At 36.2% G+C, this 16,417-nt stretch overlaps 1 non-coding gene across 1 annotated transcript; it reads left to right on the top strand.

The window, feature by feature from the left end:
• Window positions 1–291: 291 nt before the first annotated feature.
• Window positions 292–397, top strand: LOC140852310 (small nucleolar RNA R71). Its single transcript, XR_012135214.1, has one exon. It is a non-coding gene; the product is annotated as a small nucleolar RNA R71 (small nucleolar RNA).
• Window positions 398–16,417: the final 16,020 nt, after the last annotated feature.

Here is a 16,417-nt window from a genome sequence, read left to right as displayed (position 1 = left end):
TGTCCAGTATTTAGAAGACGGTCTAATTTTTGGGACAGTTCATCTACCTTACTGTGGATATCCATGACATTTCCAATCTAATAAATTCCACTTCTTTTTTGTTGAAGCATGGGTTGTTCTCTAGAAGTGGCAGACATATGATGTAGGAAATTCTCACTAAGTGTTTCAAAGAGCTGCCAGGCTTCATCCTCACTCTTAAGTATGAATGTCACACCACATGATGCATCAACCATTTGTCGGTGTTTCTTCGATAGACCATCATAAAAACACTGACAAAGTTACCATTTAGGGACAGCATGGTGTGGACATTTACGAATGAAGTCCCTTAACCTTTCCCATGTCTCATGAAAAAGTTCACCCTCCAATTGGGAAAAACTAGTGATAGCTTTTCTAATTTGATTTATTTTTCCGATTGGAAAGTATTTCTTGAGAAATTCTCTCAGAAGATGATCCCAAGTTGAAATGGTTATAGAGTCTAAGGAATTTAACCAATGCTTGGCTTTGTCCTTAAGTGAGAAAGAAAACAGTTTCAACCTAAGGGCATCATCAGAGAAGTTTTAGATTTTTACTGTGGAACAAATTTCAAGAAATTCATCCAAGTATTTGTATGGATCCTCGTTACTAAGTCCATAGAATGATGGCAATATTTGAATAATGCTAGACTTAATCTCATATTGGGTAGCTTCTACTGGAGGTGCTTGAATGTATGGAGAGTAGGTATACGAGGATGGAGTGAAATATTCTTTCAATGAGCATGAAGGATTAGCCTCACCAGGTGCAGTCATGTTTCTAACTCAGATAGTCTTAAGAGTCTTTTCTAATTCTTCGTCTAATGGTTGCAATTCGGGTTTTAGTGATCGTCGACCTAACATGCAACTAAAAGGTCTATGTAGGACTATCCTAGTTTGTTAAGGATTTTTTTTTTATTAAGAGGAGAAGAGAAGAGAGAAAAGAGTTCTAAAGAAAAGATCCTAAGAAGTCCTAAAACTAATAGAAGAATTAGTTGTGGTTAGATTTTAATTACAATCAAATTAGCACACAGTGGACTCTCTATCCTAAAGTTATCCTAGTTCTAGACAGCTCCTAACTGTAGTTAGCCTTCAAGCCCTCCAAGTCGGAGCTTGACCAACCAACTGGTCAGATAAGTGTAAGGTCGGTGGGAGTTCCCCCGTTGCTTTCCTTAGACACCAATTAAATTGGTCAGGTCAGTGAACGAAACCAATTAGAAACCACCTTCCTTCGTGCCCAGTCATCTCGCAAACCACTTGCCTAGACACCAGCTAGCTGACCAAGTCTAACTTGATTCAACTCTCAGGGTCACTTGTCCTAATGAGCTCGAAATCCTTAGGGGTCAATGTCTAATTAATTTTAGATTAAGGTCTAGGTTATACAAATGCAAGGGAGTGATTTGTGGGCTAAGGAAGGGTAATCAAATCCCCACCTTATCTTAGTTACTGGGTTGCACCCTTAAAGTTAATTATGGAGATGCAATGCAAAGAAATAAGGTGTCCAATCAAGTTAAAAATTTTTATATTTGAGGTTACGCTATTTTAGTTAAGTGTTATGAAATATCAGTGGCTTTTTTTTTTTTTAATTCAACCGTGCCAAGATCCCCGACAACGGCACCAAAATTTGATGCGTAGTCGTTGATAGCACTAAAAATAACTCTACTCACTACGTAGGTAGGATGAGTCGAGATCGTATCCTCAGAGACCTTGGGCTAAGTTGAGATTATAAAATAAAAGAAAGAAGCATTATTTTTTATTTAAAAAATAAATTATCTTAAAATTGATGTAATTAGAAAATAAAGAGCTCGAGAGTTTTGAATTAATTTTGCACTAGCAGAGTTGTATCTCTTTTTTAATTAAATAGATGCGATTAATCTTAAAAAAAATACCTATCTTTCCTTGGCACACCCCATACTCATAGATCACCATGTGTCTCCAAAAAGTACTAGGTAAACAACTCTTCTTTTCTCGGCACGCCCCGTACCCATAGATCACGATGCATCTTCGGAAAGTAAAAGTTGTTCCTAATATTAATCTAACAGGAAAGCATAAATAAAAACATATGAAAGAGTGCAAATAAAGAACTCATAATGATTTAAATAAAAAGCATAATCTTTATTACATATAAAGAAATACAAGAAAGTTTAGAACAATAAACCCACTCTGTGTCGTTACAAAATTTTTTCTCCACTCCCGAGACTGCTAGCCTAGCTGCTCATGGAGTAGTCCCTTTCTCTTCCTCTATGTAAGGCTCTAGAAGAATTTTTGGGCTCTCCCTCCAATGGGAGTACAAAAGCCTTTTTATAGGTGTTAGGAGGGAGGAGTTTTACATGATTTTTCGATGTGAGACTAAAAAAAATACTAAAGACTAAAAGATGAATGGATGAGATGGAAAGATCACAAGCAGATAAAGAAAATATAAATTCTTCCTCTTGAAGTATTTTCAAGTATTAAATTTTTTTCCTTTAATTTTAAGATCCCTCTGTTCGCCACTGTGTCCACCTTGCCAAACTCCCCGCGAACCCGTGCGCCTGCCTTACCGCACCTGATGCCGCGATCGCTGCCGCGATGCTGTGATGTCGCGTGTCCGCCTGCACGTCCGCCCGTGCGCTCCTTCCGCTACCTGCTTCCGCTACTGCATGCCCTTTTTGATTGAAAAATTACAAAAAGAAACTTTTGTTTCTTTAAAACGACATCTATATCCTTTTTGGGTTCCTTGCATAGTTTCTTCATTTTCTAGAATACCGTATGCATCCTTCTTTTATTTAAATTTAGTTTTAAGTCTAATTTTCTTCAAACTTGAGTCTTTTTGATCTGCGAATCAGACTCTTTGTATCGGCGATCACCTTTCCTGTAAAACATAAAAAAAAAGCATCAAATTCTTAATAAATAAAATAAATTAAATATAATTTTCTACTTTTAAATGACTTAAATTAAGTGTTTATCATCTTCTATCATTGTAAAGATGCGGGTGCCTTTCTAGCATTAATCATTCTCGACTGGTTATATTGGTTCGATTGCATCGAAAAGGTACAAACACTCTATTGACATTTGATATTTTGGGGTAGAGATGTGATTGGGCCCAATAACTATTAGGTGAGGATCCTAATGATAGCTTTACGTTCGTTGATAAATAATAGGTTTGACTTAACTAAGAAATATGCCAATAATTGTTATGTGAGGCCACAGGACTTAGAGATCAAGCCCACTATATTTTGCTTAGTGAAGTAATGGATAAAGTGTTGTCCACTCATTAGTCTATGCTCACCAATAACTATTTATGTAGTGGTATAGATTAATGAAACCACAGTATCCACTTGAAACCATCGTGTATAGGTTTTCATTTCTCTACCTGAGGAGTGTGGAAGATTTGAGAAAATAGTGAGAGCCTTGTTTATTTTTAAAATCCCTAGAACAAATATTTTTATAAGTATAAATATCTAACTAGAAATTATTTTTTCTACAGATAACCATGTCGAGTTCCAACCTCTTAGCTCATATCCTCGATACCAATAGGTTGATCGATACAAACTATAAAGACTAACTTCAAAATTTGAGAATTATTTTTAGTTCTGAGAAACTTATCCATGTCCTTGATCAGGATGTGTCTGTGTTATCAGCTCATCCATCCTCTGATCAATGAGCCACACTTGAGAAGTGGATGGATGAGGATAACAAGATGAAGTGTTATATTTTAGCATCTATGTCTAATAATCTTCAGCGATAGCATGAAGATATGAGAAATGCCAAAGAGATGTTAACTCACCTGTAAGAGTTGTACGGTGAGTAGAGTTGCATAGCTCACTTTGGGATCTTTCAAAGACTATTTAGAATAAAAATGCATGATGGACAGTCCATCAATGATCATTGTTTGACAATGATCAAGCACATCAATGAGCTTCAGAAGCTCGGCATGAATATGGATAAGAAATTGCAGGTAGATTTGATCCTCCAGTCTCTTTCTGATTCATATGGACAGTTCATCATGAACTACTATATGAATAAAATTGATAGCATTTTATCCGAATTATTGAACATGCAGGTAAGAGTATAGGGCATCTTGAAAAGTTCAAGGGGTACAGTTCTGACTGTGGAGCAGCCTTCCTCTAAGAGAAAGTCTTCTTTCAAGAAGAAGAAGAAGCCTATGAAGAAGCAAAAGAATGAGACCAAGTCTAAGAAGCAGGTTTTGAAGAAAGCCGACGATAAAGGAAAGTGTTTCCATTGCAACGTCGAAGGCCATTAGAGAAGAAACTGTCTGATCTACCTGGTGACTGTCAAGAGTAAGAAGAAGGATGTGCCTTCTAAAGGTATATCTGATATGCTCGTTATTGAAACTAATATAATAGTTTCCTCTTCTTCTAGTTGGGTTCTAAATTCTGGTTCAAGTGCTCATTTGTGCACTTCTATTTAGGGTCTTAAAGAAGTGAGAGGGCTGAGGGAAGGTGAGATCACTCTCCGAGTTGGCAATGGAGCAAGGATTGCTACTGTGGCCGTCGAGACCTACCCTCTGTGATTACTGTTAGGAGTTAGTTTAATTTTTAAAGTCTACTATTATGTACCTATAGCTAGTAAAAAATTAATTTTCATATCTGTGCTGGTACAGGATAATTATAATTTTTATTTCAATAAAGATATATATTTAATTTATTTTAAAAATAAAGTTGTTGCATGTACTTTCTTGATTGATAGTTTTTATTATTTGCATGTGGATGCGAGTGTCAATATTAATAAGCAAACTGTGAATACTATAGGGTCTAAGAGATTTGAAGATAGGATTAGCCAAAAGTATTTGTGGCACCTTAGGCTAGGCCATATAGGAGAGGACAGACTCAACAAACTAAAGAAAGATAATCATCTTGGACCATTGATTTTCAAGTCTTATCTGGTTTGTGAATCATATTTTCAAAAAAAAAGGCTAAGTTGCCCTTCGTGACACAAGGAGAAAAGGCCACTGAGATATTAGCTCTGGTACACACTAACATGTGTGGTCCATTCAATGTACAAGTTAGAGGTGGCTATATCTATTTCATAACTTTTATTGATGATTATTTATGGTATGGATTTGTGTATTTGATGCACCATAAATTTGAAGCCTTTAAAAAGTTCATAGAGTACAGACATGAAGTAGAAAAATAGATAAAAAACTCATAAAGATTCTTCGATCAGATCGAGGAGGAGAATACCTTAGTGGATAATTTCAAACCTATCTCAAGGATAATGGCATAGTCTCACAGTGGATACTTTCAGGGATGCCTTAGCTCAATGGGGTATTCGAAAGAAGGAATCGGACTCTATTAGATATGATCTAATCTATGATGAGCTTCACAGACCATCCTGTCTTTCTCTAGGTTCATACATTACTTTCTGCAATTCATCTTTTGAGTCAGATTCTCTTTAAATCAGTTCCTACCACACCATATGAGCTATGGCATAGTAAGAAGCCAACTCTTGGGTAGCTCAAGATTTGGAGACATCTGGCCTATGTTAAGCGACAGCAGGCGGACAAGTTAGAGACTAGATCCTTTAGGACTCACTTCATAGGGTATCCTAAGAAAATCATAGAATACAACTTCTATCTTCCTGAGGATTATAATATGATTGTGAGCCATCATACCATCTTCTTAGAAAAAGAGTTTATCCAAGATGGAGGCAGTGGGAGGAAGATTGAGCTCGAAGAGAAAGTCTCTGAAGAGCATTGAGTCCAAGAATTTGAACTCGATAATGAGCTAGTAGATATAGTACCTCTTCCACCTCATAGATCAAGTAGGATCTTCTATTTTTCTAAAAGGTACTTAGGTATTCTTACAGAGGATTTAGAGGAAGCATTTCTTATGGGAGATAGGGACATTAGAAATGATCCCAAGACCTATGATGAGGCAATGCTAGATATAGACTCCGAGAAATGGATGAAAGTAATGAAGTCAGAAATTGACTCAATGAATTCCAATCAGATTTGGTCCTTAGTAGATCCATCTAAAGGTATTGTACCTATTGGATGTAAATAGATTTATAAAAAAAAATTGGGTCGGATGGTAAAGTAGAGATCGATAAGGCTAGGCTACTTGCGAAAGGTTACAGTCAATGCGAAGGCATTGACGATCATGAAATCTTTTCGCTTGTGGTCATGCTGAAATCCATCCATACTCTACTTGCATAGCAGCTTTTTATGATTATGAAATTTAGTAGATGGATGTGAAAACTATCTTCTTAATGTTGGAAGTCCCAAAAGTTAATTGTCAACCTGTTGACGGTTGAGCAACCTTATATTATAATTGATTTGTTAATAAATAAAATATATTTTTGGTATTTTTATCACAAATTTTCATCTTCTAATGAACTCAGTTGTTATGATGAAGTCCTTAGGACTGTATAAGTTCGATAAAGAGAAGATTTATCGATTAGTCCTTAAAACTGTTCACGACCAAATGATAGGCTATTAATAAGGACGACAGCTTCTATCAAGCATAGGTCGCTGTAGGATATATAGGTTAGTTGTCCTCTTAACCAAGGAGTGTGAAAATATTGGTATGGCATACAGGTGAGATGTAAGGGTATATCATCATTGAATGTGACCAACTCCAGAGCATTCTGCTGTCGAGAATGTCTCTGATGAGATATAGGTATAAGTGTCTCTTAGATCTGAGATCGCCTCAATGACTTGCAAGCAACTCACTGTGCTTTGATACTGGACTAACTGAATTTTTAATTCAATGATGGAAGACTTCTGGGCACAGTCAAGTGCTTACAAAGTTGGAGTGTGATCAAGATGGGATTGATCACTCCAAGAGTTAGAGAAGAATGAGTCACTGTATTTCAGTTTAGCAAAACTTTGACCAAGATAATCCATCAGATGGATTTGATATTTTGAAATACAATGTGGACAACCTGATCAGAGTTGACAGTTAAACTCTAAGGTATCCTATGAGTATTTTGGTCAAGGGGATGAATTATATGGAAACTATATCTGCATGGATTTTAAAGATGTTGTTCTACACATTCGACCTATCCGATCGTCGGGTACCATTGCTAGATGGTCACTTCGATTGGTATAAAAATTTATTCCTATGCTACCGACTTAGGTTCGGACCTATGAGGTCACACACATTAGAATTCATGATTCGATCAGATGGTTGATCAATGATTAAGAATCGTTCTAGGATTAAATGATCAATACGATTGACATTTAACCTAGTGCAAGTATTGCAAGAGGATCGATTAGCAATTCGATTGCTAATTGGCTTAATTTGATTAAGCCAATGGACTGAGGTTAAGTATAATTGAATATGATTTAGTTAGATTTAGTTTGAGCTTGATTGGATCAAGTCCAATTGGTTTATTGGATAAGCCAAGTGCAAGAAAAAACTAATCCTAGTTCAATTAGGACTTGGGTCAACCTAATTTCTAATTCGATTAAAAAATTGAATTAGATTTAAATCTAATTTAATCTGATTAAATTAAATTTTTAATTATGTTAAGATCTATTTTAATTGAGTTGATTTGGTTTTGGTTTGATTTGGTTTGAGAAACCAAATTTGAACAAGTCATAGAATAAATTATCATAATGTTGGAAGTCCCAAAAGTCAATTGTCAACCTGTTGACGGTTGAGCAATCTTATATTGTAATTGATTTATTAATAAATAAAATATATTTTTGGTATTTTTATCATAAGTTTTCATCTTCTAATGAACTTCGTTGTTATGATGAAGTCCTTAGGACTATTTAGGTTCGATAAAGAGAGGATTTATCGATTAGTCCTTAAAACTATTCATGACCAAATGATAGGCTATTAATAAGGATGACAGCTTCTATCGAGTATAGGTCACTATAGGCTATATGGATTGGTTGTCCTCTTAACCAAGGAGTGTGAAAATACTGGTATGGTACACAGATGAGATGTAAGGGTACATCATCATTGAACGTGATCAATTCTAGAGCATTCTGCTATCGCATAATGTCTCTGATGAGATATAGGTATAAGTATCTCTTAGATCTAAGATCGCTTCAGTGACTTACAAGCAACTCACTGTGCTTTGGTATTGAACTAACTAAATTTCTAATTCAGTGATGGAAGGCTTCTGGGCACAGTCAAGTACTTGCGAAGTCAGAGTATGATCAAGATGGGATGGACCACTCCAAGAGTTGGAGAAGAATGAGTCGCTGTATTTTAATTTAGCAAAAACCTTGACTAAGATAATCCATCAAATAGATTTGATATTTTGAAATACAATGTGGACAACCTGATCAGAGTTGACAGTTGAACTCTGAGGTGTCCTATGAGCATTTTGGTCAAGGGGATGAATTATATGGAAACTATATCCGCATGGGTTCTAAGGATGTTGTTCTACACATTCGACCTATCCGGTCGTCGGGTACCATTGCAGATGGTCACTTCGATTAGTAAAGAAATTTATTTCTATACTACTGACTTAGGTTTGGATCTATGAGGTCACACACATTAGAGTTCATGATTCGATCAGATGGTTGATCAACAATTAAAAATTATTCTAGGATTAAACGATCAATATGATTGACATTTAACCTAGTACAAGTGTTGCAAGAGGATCGATTAGCAATTTGAATTCTTATTGGCTTAATTTGATTAAGCCAATAGACTGAGATTAAGTATAATTGAATATGATTTAGTTAGATTTGGTTTGGGCTTTATTGGATCAAGTCCAATTGGTTTATTGGATAAGCCAAGTGCAAGGAAAAACTAGTCCTAGTTCAATTAGGACTTGGGTCAACCTAATTTTTAATTCGATTAAAAAATTAAATCAGATTTAAATCTAATTTAATCTGATTAAATTAAATTTTTAATTAGATTAAGATCTATTTTAATTGGGTTGATTTGGTTTTGGTTTGATTTGGTTTGAGAAACCAAATTTGAACAAGTCATAGATTGAATCCTAGTAAGACTAGGATTCCACCTTGCGCCACCTTAGTCCCCCACACCCACTCTCTCTTATTTTGTAAGACAAAACTTTCTCTCCCAGGCCTTCATGCATGCCCAAAGCTTTTCACTCTTTTTCTTTTACATGGAATGTGGTTGTGAACCAAGTCAAAGTAGGAATTATTTTAGATTTCAAATTCTATGAGATAGAATTTTAGGAAATCAAAACTCTTTTTTTATGGCACTGATTTTATCCATATTTTTTTTAGAATTTTCATGGCTTTTATGGCACATATTGTGCACCCTTTTCTAGTGGTCCATGGTAGAAAATAAAGGAGGGGGCACCCAAGAGTTGGGCACTACTTGTCTTGCCCTGTTTGGATTTTTCTTGACTAGGTATTTAACCTAGACAAGGACTCTTCATATCTCATTATTTAAGATGAATTTTTTTTTAAAATTTTTGTAGATTATAGATAATTGAGTGACCTTTGGGGTGTGTAAAAATTAGAAAGAAAAAGTGTTATAGCATGGAGATATAATAGACACAAAATTAGGTATCTAGGTGAGAGCAAAGAGAAGAAGAAGAGGGTCTTCTTCTAGGATTGCTGAGTTCACCTCTTTCCTTCCTCCATCTGTGAGTTTTCTGAGAGTGTCTCATATCTAAAACTCCTTTTACTTCTCATCTTTGAAAGAGTCCAAATCAAGAAGAAGGAGGTATCTGATCAACCATCGAAGAAGGATCAGCACAGTACTAGCATACTGTGCTAATTTCTTGGACCAGAACTTCTGATCGTGATTCGTGGGCTCGTGTGGATGACTCCTAGAGGCCAAACATATGTGCGACTCATAATATCATCCTCAAGCTCAGATCAACAAAGTTAGAACTTCTAACTTGCAAGGTAATAGATCTGATCTATTATATTTTACATACATTAGATGTAGTATAGAAACATGTTGATATGATCAACATATAATTCTTGCTCTTTATATTTAATTTTTGATTTAATATCATATAATAATCATGTAATAGGATCTTAGATCTAGGAATTTTTTAATTTTATAAGATAAATTTTGATTTATTTTAGTCTTTCACTGCCTGATCTTGAAAAAGTTTCAAGATCTAACCCTGAAACCCTAGATCTGGTTCTTTCAATTAGTATCAGAGCCTAGGTTGTTTATTACATGATTATTTATGCATGCTTAGATTATTTTTTTGATTAGATCTAATTTATAATCTGATTGTTAAATCTAAAATTAAAATTTTTAGATCAATCACGAACTGTAGGTTGTCCTGCTTTAAGGTTTACCCTTTACAGTGCAAATATTATCCTAATTCGTGTAGATCTATCTTTAATCATAAATTTGTTAGATATGATTTAGATTAAATTTATGATTTATTAGATTTATAAAGTATTTAAATCTAAAATAAAATCTCTTTGTTAATAATTTTCGTGCAAAGAACTATCATATATTTGTCTGAAAAATTTTACGCAATTTAAAGTTAAAATTATTTCAATTACATGAACCTGTTTAGATTAGATCTAAAGTAATTTCATGCTTATTTCACTTGCATTTTGATTATGAATCAAACATGCAACTTGGTTGGTAGAATCATATTGTAAAAATATTATACAAACATGAAAATTATTTTCGAAAAGTCGAACCCCAACTTTCAGTCCAAAACTTAATTGAGAATTAAGAAGTTGTTTGATTAGGTTCTAGGATTGTGAATTGAAGAACCTAAGACACAAACCATAACATATTGGGTTAATGGGTTAGTGGAATTAGGTCCATTAATTAGGTTAGACCTAAGGTTAGATTAAAGATGGACTTAATTAAGAATTGACTAAATCTAATCAATTATTATCTTAGATTAGGTCAAAGATTCTTTAGATCAATTATAATAGTTGTAGTTGATCAAGTCCATATTTTTAACGAGAACCAAATGGACTTGATTCTTGACTAAGCGGTCTAGCATAAACTGTTAGGTTGATCTAATCGAAACTAATTAAACCAATTGGTGTCTAAGGTAAACCAGATCGGTGATTTTTAATTGGGCGCCCGCTTACCTGGCCATTTCTGATGGTGTCTAAGGCAAGCTTTGATCGGATCACTTGACTATTCGAGCTGACCCATGTCAGCTAGGTAAATCAGTGTGACTGATTTAGGTGCTCCTAGACCAGCCCTTTTAATGATCTCCCTTGAGATGACTTGTTGAAGCCAGTGAGAGGATCATGATAAGCTGGTTCATCTAACCTCCTCCTCTAAATCAATTAAATCTTTTAAAATTATTAGGTCCTTAAAATGAAATAGTTATGGTGATAACTAGATCATAGCCTCCCATTAAGTGGATGATAATGGGTCCATCAGTTGAATAATCATTGGAGGCCCAAAGGCTTGGTGCTTATCGGCTGATGGAATTGTCATTCATAATATGATTTTTTGACTGCATCTTTCTAAATGGTGTTAGATTAGCCAACCAAAGTTGGGCCTAATCATTCATTGGCTAGATGGGCCAAGTATGGTTATGTTAATGGTTGGACCTAACCAGACCTTTTTAGTGGAGGCCAAAGCCTACTAATTAGGGACTAGGGTAAAATTTAAATTACTAAAAAATATTTAGAGAAATAATTGGTTATGAACCTACCCTTAGATGCACATGGGTTGGCCAACCAAAGTTGGACTTGTGTGCAGTCTAAATGGATTCTAGTACCTACTAAAGAATTAAGGTAATTCATCGAATTGGAGGTAGAAACTATCAATTCGAATAAAATAATAAGAAAATTTTTTGACTAAAATCTAAATCTTTAGGTTTAATGAATCAATTACTAATTAGGTTATGATTTTTTTTATGCAGATATGACCACTTTTCTATCACTCTGATCATTGTTGGACAATGATAATTTAGTGTGATCCAACTTCGGTAGCTGGTACCGAAAGTTGAAGATAGTCCTGGAGCATAAATGGATTCCTTTTATGTGATAACGGATCCTACACCTGAGGAGCCACTGTTAATGCATGTGAAACAGTCAAAGACACTTAGGCAGAAGTGGCTCAGTGATCAAGGACCATGGTGCGCTGCATCATGCTGGCTGCCATGAGTGACGAGTTCAATCATAGATTTGAGACGGCTCAGCCAAAGGACATGCTTCAATGTTGGAGGATGCCTTGGCACACCTGATGATGTGGAGAGGCACAAGACTAGTTGTCCCATCTTCAACGCTAAAATATTAGGATGGTGCCGCTGTCACTGATCATGTATTGTAACATGATCGAGCTGATGGAGCATTTGAGCAAGCTCGGCTTTTCCTTGCATGAGCAGCTTGGAAAGATGCAATACTGAACTCTGCTTGCTCAAGTCTTATCTCCCATTCCTCACTCATTATAGAATGACAAAGCCTGAGGTAAACTATCAGGGATTACTGGGGTTGCTTCAGAACTTTGAGAAAGATCACCAACTCCACAAGGAGTCAGGTGAACTAGTGGGAGGTTTGTCTTCTGGTTCTTGACCCTTAAAAAGGGGAAGAAAACAAGAAGAAGAAAGTGAAGGTGCAAGTTTAGGCTGGGACATCAGTTGCAGGACCAGACCAGAAAGATCAAGCTTGATAAGAGTTAAGCTGAATGCTTCTTTTACAAGAAGCGGAGGCACTGGAAGAGGAATTATCCTCAGTACATTGCTCCCTAGATCTGAACAGGCAGAGAAAGAAGCAAGCTGTTGCTAGGCAAGGTATTTATATGATAACTCCTTGCAATTTTTTTATTTGTGATACAACTGACTGGGTTTTGGATACCGATAGCCCTTACCATATTTGCAATTCATTGCAGGGGTTGCAGTCAATAGGAGATCTCGAGCAAGACGAAGAGGTTTCTGAACATTGGAGATGGAAGACCAGTTTCAGTTCTAGCATTAGGAATCTTAAAACTTATTATTTGAGTCCCATACCATTGTTCTTAATGATTATCATTTATATCTCAGTTTTTTTTTAAATATTATTTCTGTAGGCCTTTTGGCCAAAAATGATTTTGAAATTTCAATAAAGAAACAAGTTTGTTAATATCATTATGAATGGTGTTACTATTTTTTATGGATATTTGAATAATGGTGTGTATATATTATCATAACCTATTAACGTAGTCTATTCTACAGACAAGCACCCTAGATTAGATAGTGTATTATGAAGGAGAAAAATTACTTTTCCTCTATAGGATCTTCCAGATTTCATCAAATTTGAGGTGAAATAATTTAAAAAAAAATTATCTTACATATATTTCAGATCTAAGTCCTAGATCTAATCTTCATATCTGATATTAAATCTAAAATAAATCTAAAGGGATGAGGAAACAAGTAATACTCAAGGGTAATTTGATTACCCTGTAGATGATCTCTGCACAGCCCGAGGTTCTGATGTAGCCATGCAAGTGCCTGGCTTCTACCGGTATCCAATGAGGTAGGACCTGGAATATCTTCTCCTCATGAATCTATGCTCCAAAAATCAGATCTAAATTTGATTAGAAAGATCTTCAAAAGTCTTCCTGAAGTTGGAGCAGCAGCCTGTCGAATAAGTCCTGCAGCTTCTGTTCCAGACGTCACAACACCTTGGCTCTTTGTCAGATAGATGTCCAACTCTTTGGACATGAAGAGGGAGGATGTAGAGAAGAGGGGAGGAGGCAGCAGCTATTGGGTTTTGTGCATAAAATAACTTCTGCCTTGAAACCTAGGTGCAGCAGGGTTTATATAGACCCTGTATGCTGCGCAGTGCCACATCATTCAACCAATCAAAAAATTCCAATAAATTTTGGAAAAATTTTGATTGGTGGAGTGATGTCATCTGATCATATTAGATAAGAATCCCACCTTATCTCCAAAAGATGCCACCAACATTGGATAAGCACAAATAGAGGTGGCGCCCAAGAGTTTAAATTGATCAAGACTCTCCAATCCTTATCCACTTGGGGTGCCCACATTAATCCAATTGGGCTCACATCATAATTTGATTATGGTGCCCAATTTGATGTGGCTTGGCTTGTGGACACTCTACAAAAATCCTCCAATGAGCCCTCTTCAGTTTAAGACTCATATGTCAACTTTTGACAGATATCCTAAAATGAAATTGGCAGGTGCTAGGAATTAGCAGGTGTTGTCTTAAATTCATCTCATGAATTAAGACAAGCCTTTTCTAAGCTGGACAAGCTTCATTTAAACTGAGAGAAATCTTTCTAAGATTCTTGAGATGAGTCAAATCACATTTGGCTCAGTAGAGACAAAAAAGTTTACACAAGGAAAAAGTTAGGCTCAATCGTGTGCTAGCACGATTTCCTTCAACCTAACTGGATCTTATCCAAATCAATTGGGTTAGCCCAATTGATGATATCCAGATCCTAATCCTTATTTGTGTGACCCAGTTAGATTCAATTCTATATGGTAATGAGACATATCATGATCTCATCATTGACATCATCGAAACTTCTTTCGATGGACCAGAACTCTTCTGATTCAGACAATTAGAATGATCGATCATCAATATCATTCTAATTGCTCCCAAAATTCACCAATGACACCTAACAGTATGTAGTGGCAACCCATCAGAACTGAAGATGAACCTCTCGGTGCAGCTACCTATGTGATTGAGTTCCTATATCATGAGTCCCGACTGAATTAGGGTTAAGGTGAACTCATCAAACCCAACATCAGTCATATGAGTTAATTGATCGATCTGAGTCCGATGTGAAATCTTAATGGAAAACTCCTTTCCATTATTTCACTCTACCATGGCCATGGGCTTAAGGACTCGATCTTTCAATTATCATAAGACTACTCCTCTCATCTACCGAGGTTGATAGATCCCATTTTGGTACGACCTAGTTCCTACAATGAATATGCTACAGCCAACATACACCTCAGGGTTCCAAATGGCAGGAGACCGAGTTATGGTGTAGTCAAACTATAACACACTCAAGGTGAACTGTTGATGCACCTCAGGTCAAAGAACTAGACACACAACTGCAGCATCGAGCTAGTCATTGACGAGAAGGTAGACTTCCTTATGACTGCTCGAAGTGGTCACACTCAGTACTCTCGTTCTCAACGAATACCTGTACTCTCGCTCTGATATCTCTACACCATAGACTCAAGATACATCTACCCTAAGAAAGTGATCGTACACCAACCTTCCGGATCGATCACCATCCTCGTGATGATCCTATGGTCAGGAGCTGTTTATGAGTTAGTTATGTAAATTCATACCTTAAATTTTTAACTCTTGAAAATATGAATTTACATTCCTACTAATTCAAAGGATGTATCATAGACACAATATACATAATGTGATAGAAGAATAATTCTTTTATTCATTTATAGTCAAAATTATAAATTTGCACTTAGATCTGTACAAGAATGTGTCAGCCGATCTGGCATCTGGGGCACACATCTAACAAACTCCCACTTGACCTAATGCCAATTGACTACATATCTAAGTTCCATCTTCTCAAGGTGGGCTTCAATCTTTTGCTGGTCCAATGACTTAGTCAGCAGATCTGCCACATTATCTATGGAGTCGACTCTCTTGACCTCGACATAATCCTTTTCAAGGTAATCACAGATCAGATGGAATCATCACTCGATGTGCTTGGACTTCTGGTGAGATCTTAGCTCCTTAGCTAGGGCTATGGTGCCATTATTGTCGCAGTAAAGAGGTATGGCATCCGATGACATCACTCTAAGCTCTGTGGCAAATTTTTTGTACCAGAATGCCTCCTTCGTAGCTTCTAATGCAGCAATGTACTCTGCCTCCATGGTGGAATCAGCAATCACCGTCTGCTTGGAACTCTTCCAGCTAACTGCACCACTATTGCAAATGAACAGACTTTCAGATATCAACTTTTGATCATCTATATCAGACATAAAGTTTGAGTCTGTATATCTCTGAATCTGGAGTTCTCCATTCCCAAAGACTAGTAATATATCCTTAGTCCTTCACAAGTACTTAAGGATATATTTCACACAAGTCCAGTGCTTTCGTCCGGATTCGACTGATATCTGCTTGTGACACTCACAGCATGGGCTATATCAGATCATGTACATAGCATGGCATACATGAGACTCCCTATTGCCGAAGCATAAGGGATCTTGCTCATGCATTCAATCTCCTCAGGTGTGCTAGGGCACATCTTCTTGGAGAGATGAATGCCATGTCTAAAAGGCAATAAACCTCTTTTGGAGTTTTTCATGCTAAACCTCTTTAGCACCTCCTCTATGTACATCTTCTGTGAAAGTCCCAATATCTTATTTGGTCTATCTCTATAGACCTTAATACCCAATATAAAGGATGCCTATCATTGATCTTTCATAGAGAACTCCTTAGACAATCATACTTTGACTGAGGTCAATATGGAAATATCATTCCCAATTAGGAAGATGTCATCTACGTACAATATGTTGGGAATGTGTCCCAAAAAGCCAATCGTCAAGCTGTTGACGGTTGAGCAACCAAGTATTGTAATTGATTTGTTAATAAATAA

Source organism: Elaeis guineensis, chromosome 10 (genome assembly GCF_000442705.2).
Source record: "Elaeis guineensis isolate ETL-2024a chromosome 10, EG11, whole genome shotgun sequence".
Classification (NCBI taxonomy): domain Eukaryota; kingdom Viridiplantae; phylum Streptophyta; class Magnoliopsida; order Arecales; family Arecaceae; genus Elaeis; species Elaeis guineensis.
This window is presented reverse-complemented; position numbering and strand designations above follow the sequence as displayed.